This window comes from Arabidopsis lyrata (genome assembly GCF_000004255.2).
Source record: "Arabidopsis lyrata subsp. lyrata unplaced genomic scaffold ARALYscaffold_3, whole genome shotgun sequence".
Lineage (NCBI taxonomy): Eukaryota > Viridiplantae > Streptophyta > Magnoliopsida > Brassicales > Brassicaceae > Arabidopsis > Arabidopsis lyrata.
In genome coordinates, this window is record NW_003302553.1 from 19,171,586 (window position 1) to 19,188,715 (window position 17,130).

Consider the following 17,130-nt stretch of genomic DNA (forward strand, 5'->3'; position numbering starts at 1 on the left):
CAAAATATTTTAATCAAAACTAAAACCCCCAAAAAAAAAATCAAGCAAAATTCATCCCTCCCCAACCCGAAATCAACAACACCTTCACCATTGAAACTCCATTGAAGCTCGTTTGAGGTGATTTATTTGCCTACTCTAATGTTTTTGTTAAATTTCAATGTGTTTGAAACTTTTGTATAGTGTAGGAATAAATGTTGATGTTAGATTTGTTAGATTTCTTGTAATTTTGTTTTCTTGTATGTTTTTTGGGTTCATCTAGTTAATTCTCATTTGTTTTAGTCTATAGATTCGGACTATATTTATAAGTTATAGATGTAGTGGTTGAATTGAGCTAGATAGAAATTGAGTTTTCTTCAATTTGTTGATTTATGTACAACTAAGAGAGGGCGACAACTATTGTAATTTTAGTTTAAATCTATTTTAGGGGATAATGAATAAGGATTGATGCACATTCATTCATTTTGATTTTGAGCGATATTATTTAAACAAAAAAAGATAAAATACAATGGATTTCAAGAGAAGATTCTCGTCACGCTCTTTTGATGAAAGCATCTATTGAAGTGGTTACTTATTTTGTATTTGTTGATAAAATATGCAAAATGACCATGGTAGATTCGGCGACGACTGTGATAACATTTAGTTACATGCAAGTTATAGTGAATCCTAAGAAACCAATATATATCTTCGATGATGATGATGTTTTTTGTTACCTAGAATTGAATCAAACTGAATTCAATATTTTGCATGTGGAGCTGGAAAAAGATGACAAAAAAAATCAGGGATGTGAGCAATAACGAGTTGGTGAGATTGGTGCAAGTAATGAGGAGTTGATTTCAAGTGCAAAAACTCGTAGACTCTTTATGCAAGCGAAACATGTGAACATCATGAGCTAGTTGACAATGGTGAAAATATATTGCATGTGAATAATGAGGAGACATAGGTAATGATGATATGCTTCAAGGTACTAAGGTAAATGTGGAATGAGAAGATTATGTGAATCTGACTATAGGTCATTAATTTGAAAGTAAGAAAGAAGTACAAGATCTACTTGAAAAACATGCACGTAAGAACTCTTTTGAGTTTGTTATAGTGAAATCAGATCCAAAATTGTATGTGGTGGAATGTATTAAATTAAAAAAAAAAACGAAGGTGAAATCACCAGAAAAAGCAAGAAAAATACTCTGATACCATAATAGAGTTCATGAGCAAAGAGAATTTGTGAAATGATTTTCTATTTTCTCCAATCGTAACAAACTTTACATCTGTACATATATATACCAAAAGAAGAGTATTAAACCGGAATCTAATCTATGTAACTTAACCGACATTAAACCGGTACATATATACAACCTAAAAGGGTCCAACCCTTGGGAATTGAAATACACCAGCAACTTTGTCTTTCTCACTATTGCTTACATTGGGTAGAGAAAACCGACGGACCACCTTTATCACATCACCAACAATAAAAACCTTGAAGAAAACTCCACCTTCAGGCATAAAATATGTGTTAACAAGCAATATATCACAACAGATATTGAAGTGTACCGAAAACCCGATACCATGATTCACAAATTCTTGAAGAACCAAAGGGGGTTCAAGTTCTGCAAGCGAGAGACGGTCGTAGGCTAAGAACAATTGATGTGACTTTGCAGTTCCATCAACCAAAAGCGGCTTTGCAACTGGACAGGTAAACAAGAATATGCTTTAATCGACTGTAGGCATTTTACAGTAGCTATTTACAATAAAATTAAGAATGAAAACTTAAGATGCGAGTAGTACTTATACTTAATGGAAATTTTAGACAGGCTTCTGCTACTTTGTTAGCGCTAGATCTTGAATTTTTAGTCTATATAGCTACAAATATTTTAGTAGTTATAATATCGTATTAGTAACAAATATTTTTTTGCTACAAAACCGTTTCAAAAAAATCTGTAACTATGTTCTCGTCGCAAAAAGTTGGGTCGTGGTAAACCGTAAAAAATTTGCCACAAAGTTGCAACACGATACGTTGTAAGAAATAGTGACATATAGGATACAACATATTAGTGACAAATCTGATACAAACAGCGTGGATATAATTGTCGCTTTTTTCTTACAAACTATACACTAATGTGTTGAAGCAAATTAGTAACACTTATTATCTACGGATTGTCCGTAAGTAATTTGTTACAAAGTTGCAACAACTCACGTTGTAACATATAGTTACAACTTAGATACAAGAAATTAATAACAAATGTGTTACGACTTTCTGTCACTTATACTTACAAACCTCCACAGTCAGCCAGTAGCAACTTAGCAGCAAATTGGGTCGAATTATCCCTAAAGTCCATAGATGAAAAAATACAAAGACAGCTTGACGAGATTGAAATCTCTAGAAGCTCGGATGGTGCTACTCTTGATGGCAGCCTCACTCGTCTTGACAAAGACAAGCTGTTCTACAAAGTAATCATTCTTTTTAATCTTTTTTATTGCATGCTCACTCTTAAATTTCACTTTATGCTATATAAATATTGATAGAACAGAAGGGCATGAAAGGTTTATTTAAAATTAGTTCACTATCTTGTGTTACTTTCAATAGCATGAAAGATTTATTTAAAATTATTGAGACTTGATTAAAACTGTTTTATAGATACAGCTCAAATCTTTTATAGATAAAGCTTATATATTTCTGAAGTTGTTTAGCTTATAGTTTTCAGCTTGATGTCTTTGAGTACAATTTCTAATTGTAATGATTTTTTACAGGTTGTGGTACCTCAAAATGGTAGGATTTTTGGTGTCGGAGGGATCCAGACACGTGAGAGAGAAGAAAGATCAGCAGCTGGTGCTTTGCGTAGAGTCACTCTTGAACGCCAAGTCATAACTTTGTAAGAGCAATTGGCTTCTGTTATAGAATACATGAAGCAATATATGCCAAATGGTGCGCCAAACTATGGCTCGACTCAGCCAACACAAAGAACCGACGCGTCGGTGACCAGTCCAGATCGTGCTAACAACATGGAGACTAGAGATGCTGCCCAAGACCAAGATGGAGCTGAAGTTCCTTTAACAGCTTAATTAAACAAGTCTTAAACATAAAGAGAGAAAGTATTTTCAACATAAAGAGAGAAGGAAAGTGATCCGAGAGTAGAAAACTTTATACCTTCTCCTTCTTAAAATCCAGCACCACCTTGATACTCCTCACCATCAAGATCATTATGATCACCATCTTCTTCATCGACATGGGGGTTAGGAGGGACTTAAGCTCCATCTTGGTCTTGGGCAGCATATCCAGTCTCCATGTTGTTAGCACGATCTGGACTGGTCACCGACGCGTCGGTTCTTTGTGTTGGCTGAGTCGAGCCAAAGTTTAGCGCACCATTTGGCATGTATTGCTTCATGTATTCTACAAGAGAAGCCAATTGCTCTTGCAAAGTTATGACTTGGCGTTCAAGAGTGACTCTACCCAAAGCACCAGCTGCTAAGCTTTCTCCTCTCTCACGTGTCTAGATCCCTCCGACACCAAAAATCCTACCATTTTGAGGTGCCACAACCTGTAAAAAATCATTAGAATTAGAAATTGTACTCAAAGACATCAAGCTGAAAACTATAAGCTAAACAACTTCAGAAATATATAAGCTTTATCTATAAAAGATTTGAGCTGTATCTATAAAACAGTTTTAATCAAATCTCAATAATTTTAAATAAACCTTTCATGCTATTGAAAGTAACACAAGATAGTGAACAGAACAATAATTTTAAATAAACCTTTCATGCCATTCTGTTCTATCAATATTTATATAGCATATAATGAAATTTAAGAGTGAGCATGCAATAAAAAAGATTAAGAAGAATGATTACCTTGTAGAACAGCTCGTCTTCTTCAAGACGAGTGAGGCTGCCATCAAGAGAAGCACCATCCGAGCTTCTAGAGATTTCAATCTCGTCAAGCTGTCTTTGTATTTCTTCATCTATGGACTTCGCCTTCTCATCCGCACATGTGCCATCCGCTTTACGATGAGTCTCTCGAAGAATGTGGAGCATAGAAGGCTCAACACCTTCCTTTCGACGCTATAGAAAACATGTAGAACACATTAGTAGAATCTTTGCTAATTAAGAACATAAGAAAATGATATAAATTTGGATTCACTTACAATTAAGCTGCGGAGTTGTTCGTAAGATATAGCACCTGATGTGTGTCGATGCGGCCCAAACCCGTCACGGTCGGAGAGTCGATTTGCAGAGGCTATCCTGCTCTTCTTCTTAGCTTCATCGGTGCTCCAATACTCCATCATAGCCTCCCAGATTTCACCACTTATCCACTCCGGTTTGTTTCCAGAAGTTTTAGCCTTAGAGATCATGTCTCTAAGGCGAGCAGCAGCTACGTGATACCATAACTGATACACTTGGCCCGTATGAACAGGATCCCAATAGAGAGATTGCTGTGAATGACGGAAAACAAATTGTGTTACAAGTAAAAATATAAAAGTAAATGCAAGTATATCACAAAAGCTATCAAACTTACGATGAAATCTCCCCACCATTGGAGAATAGCATGTGAGGGAACAAATGATATGTTGAACCATGTACCATCAAAATGTCTTCTTATTGCAGCTACAATTGCACGTCGAGGACCATTGTCCATACCAAACCTTAAACATTCCCAAACAAATAACAAGTTAGAAACACAATAAATTGTTTTGAGAAATAAACATAGGAACAATAAACAAATCAAAAACAATTTAGTTAACTATAGAGAATGTTGTTCATTTAAAACATAACACAATTTCACAAGTTCTGTTCTACTCACATTTTATTTTCTACTCAAGTAAATGTGAACCAAATCAGATTTTCTGTTCTACTCAAGTAAATATACAAAGCACACAATCAATTTGCTTATCTCATATATATAAAAACCAGAGAGAGATTATGATCTTGATCCAAATCAATCATACAATTTCACAAGTTCATAAATAAATCAATAGGTGAACCAAAACAGATTTTCTTATCTACTCAAGTAAATAACACAAATCACACAATCAATTTGCTTAATTATCTCATCTATATAAATACAAGAGAGTCATTCATACATACCACATCGTTCAATCTGGTCTATCTGGGTGAAGAACTGGCATCAATCTCCTAGCTTCTTGAGCTAGCAAGGCGTCAATGGACATTTGCCCATTGTTACCCCTTCCACGGCCACGGCCACGGCCCATAACTGCAGCAGGAATTCTTCCTCTTCCACGGTAACCACCACCAATTCCACGGCCATCTCCACGGCCATTACCACGTCCACCACCACCAAATCTACGGCTACCACCACGTCCACCAGAGCCAGAACCACCAGATCCAGAACCACCGTTAGGATTCATCTTGCACAAGAGTCCATCGAGAAAACGAGAATAAGTCAGTAGGGAAAAAAAAAAACAGAAACCCTCTGCAAATTTATTTTTACAAATTCACTCTAGGGTTTCTTATAAAAGGAACCAAACTCTTTCAAAATTTAAAAAAGAAAAATCTCAGATTTCAAAACAAATAACGCATAAAAAGTAGATGTTTGAACCACTTGCAAGATTTCTTTTTAAAACATAATATAAGAACGGTAAAATCGAAAAGAAGAAATATGTTTTGAAAACCCAGGCTTACCTTAAAGTTGAAGAAGTAGAAGGCTGAGAAAACGTCAGAGATGGAGGAGAGTGATGACGATAGAGAGAGATCGGAGATGGAGAGTTAAAGATAATATGATCGAAACAGGGTCAGAGACGGAGAGATAGATCGGAGATGGAGCTGAGAGTGGATTAGAGAGAAGCGAGTGAATCGCCGGTGAGAGTGAGATACGAGAGAGGCTGAAGAGAGAAGTTAGAGCTGCTAGAGAAACAAACTAGGGTTTACATATAATCCCTTAGAGCTGCTAGAGAAACAAACTAGGGTTTATATATATATATATAAGCATTTTTCTTTTGGTCAAAAATATATATTCAAAAAGTATATATATTTATTTCGTTGGAGCATTAACAATACATATTCAAAAATATTTTTTGTCTTTTCTATCGAAAACTCAAACAAACTAACGGGGGTGTATTGGTTTAAGAATTTCAAATTCCACCAAAACTTTCAAAGTTCTTAATCCAATACACCCCCCTAAATTTTTTCTATTATGATTTAATAAGATTTTCATAACAATTGACAATAATAAATTCGAAATAATAAAAATAGAAAATACAACTGTTTACGATTAAATCAAATCTTAAATTAGTTTACGAAATCATATCACAACAGTTTTTATACTTGCCAAATCTATATATATATATATATATAATGAGAGAGTTTTCTCTCCATCTAGGGTGTCCACATCAACATCCATGTCATCATAATTTATTTTTTGTGTGCTCCACATATTTTGTATATTAAAGCAATAAACATTAAAACTAAAACTAATTCACACATTAAATAAAAACAATAATTGACAAAAAATAAATGAAATATTATGAAAAAAAACAGAAAATCAAATATACAACTTAAAATATGAAAATTTTGAATAAAAATTGGATAAATATACATAGATAATTATATTTTAACATATAATGAGTAAATATTTTAAAATAGTTAGAGATACGAAAAAAGAAACGTATCATATATTTTAATGGTACAAAATTTATTTTTTAGAGTTACAATTATTTAGTAGAGTAAAGAAAATAAGAGTTAAAAAAATGCCAAATTTAATGGTTTTTACTTAAAATAGAAAGCAATTCATTTCTGAAAAATAAACATATAAAATTTGATTACCGATTAAAAAATAAGAAGGAATTAGAACATATTATTATTTATAAGTATAATATAATATAAATATTTAAATTAATATATTTTCTACATTATTAATGGTGCTTTGTTTTTTTTAATGAATACCTAAAAAAGAAAATTTAAATATTAATCAGTACTTAGGAAATTAACATAGATTGAACAAAACTAAGGTTATTTGAAATAAAACAAAAAAAATATCCTAAACATCACAAATAAAAATAAAATAATATTAAAATAATAAAACTGTGTAATAAGAATATTTGAGAATGCTATTTGGAAATTAAAATATTAATGGTAGATTGAAGATTTTTTCATTACAAATAAGAAGGATTTCGTTTTTTTTTTAAATAAATATATTTTAAAATTAGAATAATTTTTATGAGTTTGTAAGTGTCACATTTTAGAAAAATTAACATTAAGATACTATCTTGAATTATAATATATGTTAAATTATATATGTAGAAAGTGCAAAATTTCACATTGAAATCATATGTTTGTGAATAACAATGAGTCCATATCTGAGATTTGTTTTCTATAAAGGAATTTTAGATGCAAAAAGATGGTAAAAAAAAAAACTTATTACAAACATTTCCTCAAATTTCTGTTTCTAATGTTCACTTTAATAAAAAGATCATGAAACTTATATAAAAAAAAGAGTATTGAATGATATGAAGGAAAAAATAGAAACGATCTAAGGAGAAAAGAGAGTAGATGTCGGGGACAACGAGTGAATCATAGAAGATAACAAGAAAAATTATAGTGAAATTTTTTTACTACTTTGGAAATATAATGCACATGAGTAAAATAAAATCTTTTAAAATTCAATTGATTATATTTATACACAAAAAATAAAAGTTTAAAACTAAATCCCACGCAACGCGCGGGTACACCATCTAGTATAACTCTAATTATAGATTCTTTTTTAAAAAAAAAATCAAGCATATAACTCAAATCTATATTTAATACTTTGATTCGTAAACATATTTTTAAGATTATAATAGTGTGTTAACCTTAAATATTGAAACTGACTTTTTGAACGAGATGGGATGAGAATTCCTAAAAAATGTCGTATAACATATTACAATTAAAATAAAACATTGCTTGCAATCATATATTTAAAATGTTTCTTTCAATTTATCTAGCATAGCATGTGCCAAATAAAAGATTTTGGGACGGGTAAAGTTTATTTCGTGATGGAAATTTTGAAAAATTTGGGTATGTTCTAAAACATTATAGTTAAATATTGAGAAAATAAAGAAAATATAGATAAATTCAACTAATTATGTAAAAATTAAATACCTAAACAAAAATACATAATATACGGATATTCCATTCGAATCCTAGACCTACACGATATACAATCACAAACGAATAAATTAACGCTTATGTGACTAAATGTGTGTGGTAGATATGTGATCATACAGATTTTCTGTCTCAAAATTGATATGTCTATTTTCTCTCTCTTTTTAATTATGTAATTTTCTTTACGGTAACCAAAAAAAAATCCGATTAGTTATTTTGTCTAAACCAAATTGAAATTAAACCGAATACCAAATTGATATGAGGTAGGATAATAAATGTTATACCAAATAAATACATCTACAAACATAACTCCGCACCCAAATCTAGTAACGTTGTAAGCAGAAATTTTGTTTTACTTTTTCACTGTTGCATTGTTTTTTTAACCATTAAAATTATTAATTCAAAATATTTCGAATGAAAGATATATCACTTAATAATAATTCATGGTATACTTATATGAAGAACATAAATTAAAAATATTCATCATAAAGTTGGTGAATAAAACCAAATTGGTGTTTAATTAGACACGTTAAAAATATAAAAATGATAAATCGACTAAATTCTTTAGCCTTCCAAGCTAACCTTGCGGGTTCGATTCTATATACTCGATTGCAATAACTTTATGATCAATCAATAAAAATTGATAAATTCAAAAAATTATAAGCATGATGATATATGAATCTTGTATAATTCAAATATGAACATAGAAATTGAAATAAACAATTTTGAAATAGTATAATTAAATTCAAAATATCAAAAAAAAAGAAGCATATATGTTTCTAAAATATTCAAGAATTTCAAAGAAAACAATATAAAACTTTACATAAAATCATCACATATTTCTAATTAGAAAATAATAGTGATATAAATAATGTAAATTTTTAATTTAAATCCGGACACATGTCGCTATCTTAAATCATTAGAACTATGATATATTATAAATCTTATATAATTTAAACTGAACGTAGAAACCAAAAAAATTAATTTAAAGATACAACAGTTAAACTAAAAATAAAAAATTATAGACACGACGATATGAATCTTGGATAATGTAAATATGAAAAGAGAAATTGAAATAAACAATCTAACTATACTACAATCATAATTTAGGACAGAAAAAAAATAATTAAGTAAAAAAATATTACAAAAAGGAAAAAAATTGATCTCACATATTTCTAATTGAAAAAAATAAACTCAAATAAATAATATGAGGATTAGTTTAATTAAATCATCACATATTTATAATTGAAAAAGAAATTGAGATAAATAATATCAAATTTTAAAATAATATATAATAACATATGTTTCCTTTTTAATAAATTTGCCTGATTTTTTTCTTGTTTAATTGAAATATAAAAACGTATAATTTCTTTTATTATCTTTTGACATTTTTCCACTCATGGAAAATGTTGGAGGGTTTTGCTTAGTTTTAAATTCTTTGTAGAAATATGAATTATTTACAATTATTCTTATAATTATCTTTTACATTTTTAAAATTATTTAAATTTGTAATTACTTTCAATTATCTTCTTTTTTTGTTTTAAAAAGGAAATTTTCTTTTACACGTGTCAAAATCTAAGATTGATAGATTTGCCACGTGTCACGATCATATGAGTTATTAACTTTGAAAACCATACTTTATATAATAAGATTGTATACATTCTCCACCACATTTGACCCTAACTATAATCTTAATGGAAATTCTCTATTTGATAAATCATCTCTTTTATTACACTGAAACATAACCACAAAGATCTTTGCTATATATTACAAGACAAAAGAATGTCGACCAAAGAGGGACAAAGATTATATAATCAGACGATATCTCTACTCGGCCATCAAACAAATACAATCTATAGTTGATACAATCAGTAGTCTATAATCTTATCGAGGCAGGTCTTGACTCCAGAGACTTAATGGAGCCAGAGAGACAGATGCATTGATGCTAGCTAGCTACTAATGATCTCTCGTACAACAAAACAAACAATTGCAAGAACTCTAGCCACTCAGAGAAGAAGAGATTTTGACAAAGGTGAGGAACTAAGGCTCTGTTTTGCGCCACAAGACAAAATGGTGGTTGGCTCCTTAGACCACTTCCATAGTTTAACCGAGACCACTTCCATCACCGGTGAAAAATATGCCCCTGGGACCTATCTGGATCAATCGGATCTCTTGCTCTGCTAAAACTTTGCCCTTTTCTGTAAACCGAACAGAAAAAACAGAATCTAAGCTTTTGAAAGTAAAACATAATTCTATACTCATGAAACAAACAGCATTGGAAGGACTTACGATGGCAAATCATAAAGGTGCAACGAATTGTCATTGGACGCACATAGAAATACTAGCTTGGCTTCTGCATCATGGACGCCACAGAGAGATAGCACACCCTGAAACCAAATAGCCATTGAGAACTCCTTAGTTACATGTAGACTGAACCAAAAGAGAGGGTATATATTTCAACAAAAATGCTAGGAACTGTATGTTCTCTTCTTTGTGAGTCTATGTGACTTCCAAGTTTCCACCTTCAGTAGCAGCCCATGTCTACAAGGGAAAAAAGCCCTGTTATATTCAGGAATAGATCCAGGTCAATAGAATAAAAAAAACATAGCTCATAATGATTCTATACCTGTCTTTGTCCTCCGCTAAGCAAGCCTCCTCTTTCACCAAACAGTGTATGGTAGCCCTAGAAACAAACACCGGTATTGCTCAGAAGAGCTGAAATGCAACAACATAAGAAACTACACAGAAGAGAGATAGAGAGAAACTTGCTCCTTCGTTTTTGTTGATTCAAAAATTTAGAAGGTAATTGATTCTAGCTAGATACATCCAGTCATTTATTAAAGATAATATGTTTGCCTAGTAACAATATCTTCTGTAAGAGAAATTTATCAAAACACGATTCTCTTTATGTTTTATTGGCCAAGAAGCTTAATATCAACTTGACTGATCATAATGGCAACCGAAAAGTCTTACAGACAAGCATATCTTACCGTCTTTTCACCTTGCTTCCACCAAGACAGTAAAGAGCCAACAGAGAAATATAAACTGCAACTCTGTTATTGATTTATATATAGATTTCAAAGTACCAAGCTTTAAGCTGCTAAGCTTGTAAGCAAGAATCTGCACATCATACAAAAGGTTTAGATTACTAGATTATGGAACATTTAGAAAAAAACAACAATTGTGAAATGAGTGTTAGCTAGTAAGAAGTCTGAAATATGACCTGACTACCGAAGAGAGACATCTGACGTTTGCACCGCTAAATGATCTTTCCTATAAAAGAAAATACAAATTACTTGAGCATGACGTATTCAAAGGCAAATCAAAATTTATTTAGTTAAACTCTAAAACATACAAATACGATGAAGTTACTAACTTCCAGTTCGGATTGCAGAGAACGTTTCTGATACACAATCTGACATTGTTGCTTGAGCTAATCCATGTGCTTTATAAACAGGAACTGTTGATCCATATAGAGTTAACCAACTAACACTGACACAGCTAGCATCAATAGACCAAGCACAGGTGCAAGTTGACGGGATAGAGTAAAAAGAATGCAGATTGTTCCAAAAATCTACAAAAGGGATAACGCATAAGCAACACGATACTCTTTGTCTAAAAATAGGACTAGTTAAACTAGTCCCCACATTTCTTCCAGGTTCACAAAATTAGCAAATGTTAATGTTTAGGGTAATCTTATGGAATAGCCAAATAAAACACTCAGATTGAAAGCTTGGTTTGTCCGTAAAGAGGTGTACCTGGCAGTACACATGGTCGACTGGAATGTCAATCAAAATAACCCATGGATTGTCCTGAATGAAGATCACATGCAAGAACTCGATCTGCACCGGCTTCAGTGATCACACGCCCTTGTGTCTGCAAGTAGCAAAAGAAAATATAAGTTAAGCAGAGATTACCAAATAGCTTCAAGTTATATCAAGTCAAAGTAACTAATCTAGATAAGGCTATATAAAACACAATTACCTTCCTATCCAAAATACGGAATCACAGCTGTTACTTTCTTAATTGAAGCTCTTCGGCAAGCATCTACCATAATCAAAAGCTCCATGAGATTCTTCGGCAAGCATTTACCTTAAACTAAATTAAACCAAAAAAAAAAAAAACTGAGAGTGAATTTTCGCAATTGTTAGTAACTTAAACAATTGTAGGTTAATAGTTTGCCGAAGCTGAGTTATATTTATGCTTTTTAATTTAGTGATATGATTTCCAGATCTGAGAGATTTCGTTCTTATTCTCTTAATCTGATACTAGGTCCGGACCCGCACGTACGTGCGGGGTTTTATATTATAAGTTTTTTGTTATCTAAATTATATAATCGAAACATTTGTATTTATTTAGTATGTAATTTAATGGTTGTATTTTTTTTTTTGTTTTGTTAATTAGGTAAAAGAATATATACAATTCAATTAGAAACTTTATTTGAGAATTTTTATAGTGTTTTAAATAGAATTTGGTACAGTGTTTTTTTTTTTGTTTCATTTTTTTGAAAGTTTGAATAGAAATATAAGTAATAATACAATATTTTTGATTTGGTGAAAGATTGGACTGGTTTGGTTTGGTTTTGTTGTAATATATGTAAATTTGTATTATTGGTGTGTAATTTGTAAGATTGAATATTGAGTAATTAAAATAATAGATTATTTTTATAAAAATGTAATATAATATGTTTGGTGCATAAAATATATTGTTTGAGACTTTATGCAATATTAATTAGTGTATATAGATGATTGATCCAACTTAAAAAATTTAGGCCCATGAGTCAAAGAATCAGAGGTAATGTAGACTTGGGCCGCAGAAATTATTATAGACCCATTATGAAATGTTCTTTACTTCAGAGCATGATTCCGTTTTTTTTTAATTTCATTAAAGTTTTTACTCTTTTTTTTTCTTTGGACAGCTAAATATCTAAGACGACATTTTTTGTCTTTTCGGTGGAAAATAAGAAACCCTATATTCTTCAAAGTCTAATGTTCGGTCTGAGAATCTCTGAGAAATTTGTTCAATCATCAACCTATTACGTCAGCGTTTATGATCTTTCCATCTCGAAATCGGAATTCTTTATTGAGGTAATCTTTTTATTTATTCAGATTTAGATTAGAAATTTATCTAAATTTGTCGATTCGATTTAGGATCTTAGAAATTTCGAAATTAAACAGATATATTTGGCAATAACTTTGAAAAACCCAGACTTACATGAGTAAGGATTGCCAATTATAGTCTGAAATTTTGTTTTCAATTAATTTTATCAAAAAATCGCAAATTGATTTGCAGTTTTTTGTTGTGTTTACCAAAAAAATCAATCTATCTTGTTAGATCTGCAAAGCCATAGAGTTTATAGTTTTTATAATTTCATTGTGTAAAGATTGTAACAAAAGATTTTGTCTCCTTAAAAGTTTTAACATTTTACTTGTGTTTAAATGGATTTCAGATTTTTACAAAGATGATGATGTTGCCAATAGAAGACGTTTTACAAAGCTAAGTTCTCTGTTACGATTATTATATAACAATATATGTTTTAAATATATATGGTGCTAATGATAGATAATTCTTTGTTTACAGACCAGACAACATCTTTAAAGAAGGCAAATTTGATGTAGTTTAAAGCCAGTCCAGAATCTGAAAGCACTGATAAAGGTTAGTGAGGTCTTAATGATTCATCTTTAGTGTAATCTAATCCTAATATTTAGCTATTGTTAGTTGTTTATCTTTCTGAATTAGTATACTTGTTATGAAAAACATTGTATTTTCATTGAATGTTCTTAGATTTGACTAAGTTTACCCCTTTTTTTTGTTCAATGTATACAGTGCAAGCATCAGTTCTCGTAAAATTATTATGGATGAATCAGAATTGATATTGCCTATGAAGGGTGAAACATAACTGCATCGATAAAGGTTAGTCATTTGATAAGTTTAAGATCTCTGTTTAGTGCATATAAATTTAAGAGTCTGTTATCTCTTTTTGTTAATATAAAACCCCGCATGTTAAACATACAAAACATTGGTTTATCTATGACACACGATTATTTGTATATAAGAATGATATAGTTACTTACGGATGTATTAGCAAGAATCATTTCGACGGTTTCTCCAGTGTATTGAGTGTATTGAGTCCACGAATGGACAATTTTAACTTGAATTCTCCTTTTGTTTTGAAAGGTTTGACGTCAGCAAGGCTGGAGACTGCTAGCTCAGCTGCCATTTTCTTAGTGGGATTGTGTAGAGAAAAGGTGGAAGCTTGAGAAGGTGAGTTTAACATAACCTTGGATCATATATTTATACTAATCGAAATAGGGCTATCTAACAATCTAGGTGTTAGAGAATTATCAGGGAATATGATAAATGCTATTAGAATATTTAAGGTATATATTTGATATTATGCTAATTTTTGGGTATATTGTGTGTTCTTTTTGGATATAATTTAGAATAAATATGGATTTGAAAAGATTGTATGATTTTAAATATAAAATAAAAAAGGAAGTTAATTGTTTTCGTTTATATGGAAAGATATTTTAAGCAATCGGAAATTATTTAATTACATTTTAATTGATAACATCCCGGAGATTGTGTGTAGATAATAAATTATATGGAGTTGTTCGGATTTGGAAAAGTTTTGTATCTCTGATTTTACTTATATAAATCGCAACTATATATTGATTTTATTAGTTTTGGTAATGACTCATAAATTAAATCGAATAATATTGGAATAAGTTTATCCTTAATCAACGGAATATTTTTGAATCGGGTTGTTTTATAGAATAAATGATTATGAGATTTTTAAGTTGTGCTTGATATGGAAATAGATTTGATTACGTGTTATAATATTGGAATAAGTTTATCCTTAATCAACGGAATATTTTTGAATCGGGTTGTTTTATAGAATAAATGATTATGAGATTTTTAAGTTGTGCTTGATATGGAAATAGATTTGATTACGTGTTATAATATTGGAATAAGTTTATCCTTAATCAACGGAATATTTTAGAATCAGGTTGTTATATAGAATAAATGATTATGCGAATTTTAAGTTGTGCTTGATATGGAAATTGATTTGATTACATGTTATCTAATTAATTTTCTGTTGAATGTTTGTAGATATGGATCATAAAGGCCTGATATTAATAGTGGGCCAATAAACATAAAGCCCATTATGCAACCAATCAAAGGTTCATGTGTATTACCGAAGTTCGCCCGTGATCCGTCTCATTTACCAGATGGATATCCGATTAAATATCCAGGATCCGCGTCCTTTTGAATCCCAAATGTCAATTATACCTCTCGACGAAATTTTTTGTTTTCACTTGAAATACAAAATTTGTAATGGCATTCCTTTGTAATTTTTTACCTTTATTGAGGTTAGTTATTAAAAAATGCTTCCCAATTAATAGAATAGATATAACTCAAGAAACGTTGTCTTTTTTTTTTTTCCGCCAACTCAAAAGACATTGTAATCAGATCTGACATATATTGAAATTTCAGAAACACACGCAAAACTCGTCTCATTATGTAATATTATGGAGTAGCCAAATAAAACATATAAATTGAGAAAATAGCATAGAGAAAGTTTTTGTTTTGTAAAATAGTCATGGACCCACGTTATTAGACGAAGTGAAATACCAAAATTATCTTTTGTTTGTTGCAAGATCAATGATATGCGAAACAGTTTCATGAGATTTTTCAAAATAGCATGTAATATTTAAATTTCACATGTTATATTTAACTAAAAGACATGATATATCAAAAAAATATAGTGAATTTTTAAGAAAAAACATTCTTACGTAGTGTTTTTTTTAAGAAAAAACATTGTTACAGAAAATTTAATCTGAATATAATCTTTTTAAAAAGAAATCACATGTAATCTTAATAAAAATCGTGTATTACTAAAAAATAATCATCTTTTTAAAAAAGAAATCACATGTGATCTTAATAAAACACGTGTATTATTACAAAATAACATGATAAAGAGAGATATTATACTGAATAGAATATTTTTTCCAAAAAATACCATGTGTTGTTTATAAATAACTTGTAATACGAAAAAATACATGATAAAAAGAGGTATATTATGCTTTTTCCAAGAAATACCATGTGTTGTTTATAATTAACGTGTAATACTAAAAAAATACACGATAAAAAGAGATATATTATGCTATCACATGTAAAAAAGCGTGTTACAAAGGACATATATGTAATTACACATGCATTCCAACATGTTACTGTAGCTCATGGTTAGTTTGTTTATTCTTTTGAATCCATGATTACTTTTTATAAATTCTCTATTGTTTATATGTGCAAATCGTGTATTACCAGGAAAGACAACAGATGAGCCTCGCTAACCCCTGTCTGTAGAAAACCCACCACCAACTCCGAATCAACTTCAAGTTCCACCCTCCAAAACCCTCGCTCCCAGGCAATAACTAACCCATAGTACACTCCCCACAATTCCGCGAGAGGGGCTGAACAAATGCCTATATTCAAAGCAAACCCGCCTAACCACTCCCCCTCAACATCACGGATAACTCCACCAGCCGTCGCTAGACCCGGGTTTCCATGCGAGGCCCCATCCGTCGAAAGCTTAACCCACCCCTCACACGGCCGCTTCCATGCAATCATTTGCTCCATCCTCACCCCTGCCCGCAACTCTCCTCGGACCAACAAGTGAGCTTATATAACCTCCGCTTCCATATCTTTCAAGAACTGTACTCTATCCCGGCACTTCCACTGTTCCCCAAACACATTACCACAACGCCACTCCCCACCAAATCGCAACACTAAATAGGGTAGCCCAATCTAACTCTCCCGGATTTGAACGTGCTCTTAAATTATCATAGACCCACTCCAACAAATCCTTCTCGAAAAAAGCATTCCATCTTCGTGGAGGCACTAACCTCAGCCAAACTCCGGCCATTGCGGGACAATATAATCTCGCAAAACGTGGATGATCGTCTCCGTTGCTCCTCGGCACACCTGACAGACCTCCATGTCTCCTATATAACGCCGCACCCTCTCCGTATTTGTCATTATGACTTG

At 31.3% G+C, this 17,130-nt stretch overlaps 2 long non-coding RNA genes across 4 annotated transcripts; one reads left to right on the forward strand and one right to left on the reverse strand.

The window, feature by feature from the left end:
* Positions 1-9,790: 9,790 nt before the first annotated feature.
* Positions 9,791-12,343, reverse strand: LOC9319907. 3 transcript variants are annotated; one of them, XR_002333280.1, is made up of 9 exons: positions 12,067-12,343; positions 11,841-11,958; positions 11,459-11,542; positions 11,306-11,355; positions 11,073-11,202; positions 10,709-10,765; positions 10,605-10,623; positions 10,372-10,469; positions 9,791-10,280 (listed from the first exon to the last, which is right to left on the reverse strand). It is a non-coding gene; the product is annotated as an uncharacterized LOC9319907 (long non-coding RNA). The 3 variants fall into 3 exon arrangements; XR_002333279.1 differs by having other exon boundaries at positions 11,459-11,656; XR_002333278.1 differs by having other exon boundaries at positions 11,438-11,656.
* Positions 12,344-12,641: 298 nt separating this feature from the next.
* On the forward strand, positions 12,642-15,471 carry LOC110230028. The gene is made up of 5 exons (XR_002333275.1): positions 12,642-13,169; positions 13,532-13,737; positions 13,909-13,995; positions 14,260-14,346; positions 15,196-15,471. It is a non-coding gene; the product is annotated as an uncharacterized LOC110230028 (long non-coding RNA).
* The last annotated feature ends 1,659 nt before the right edge of the window (positions 15,472-17,130 follow it).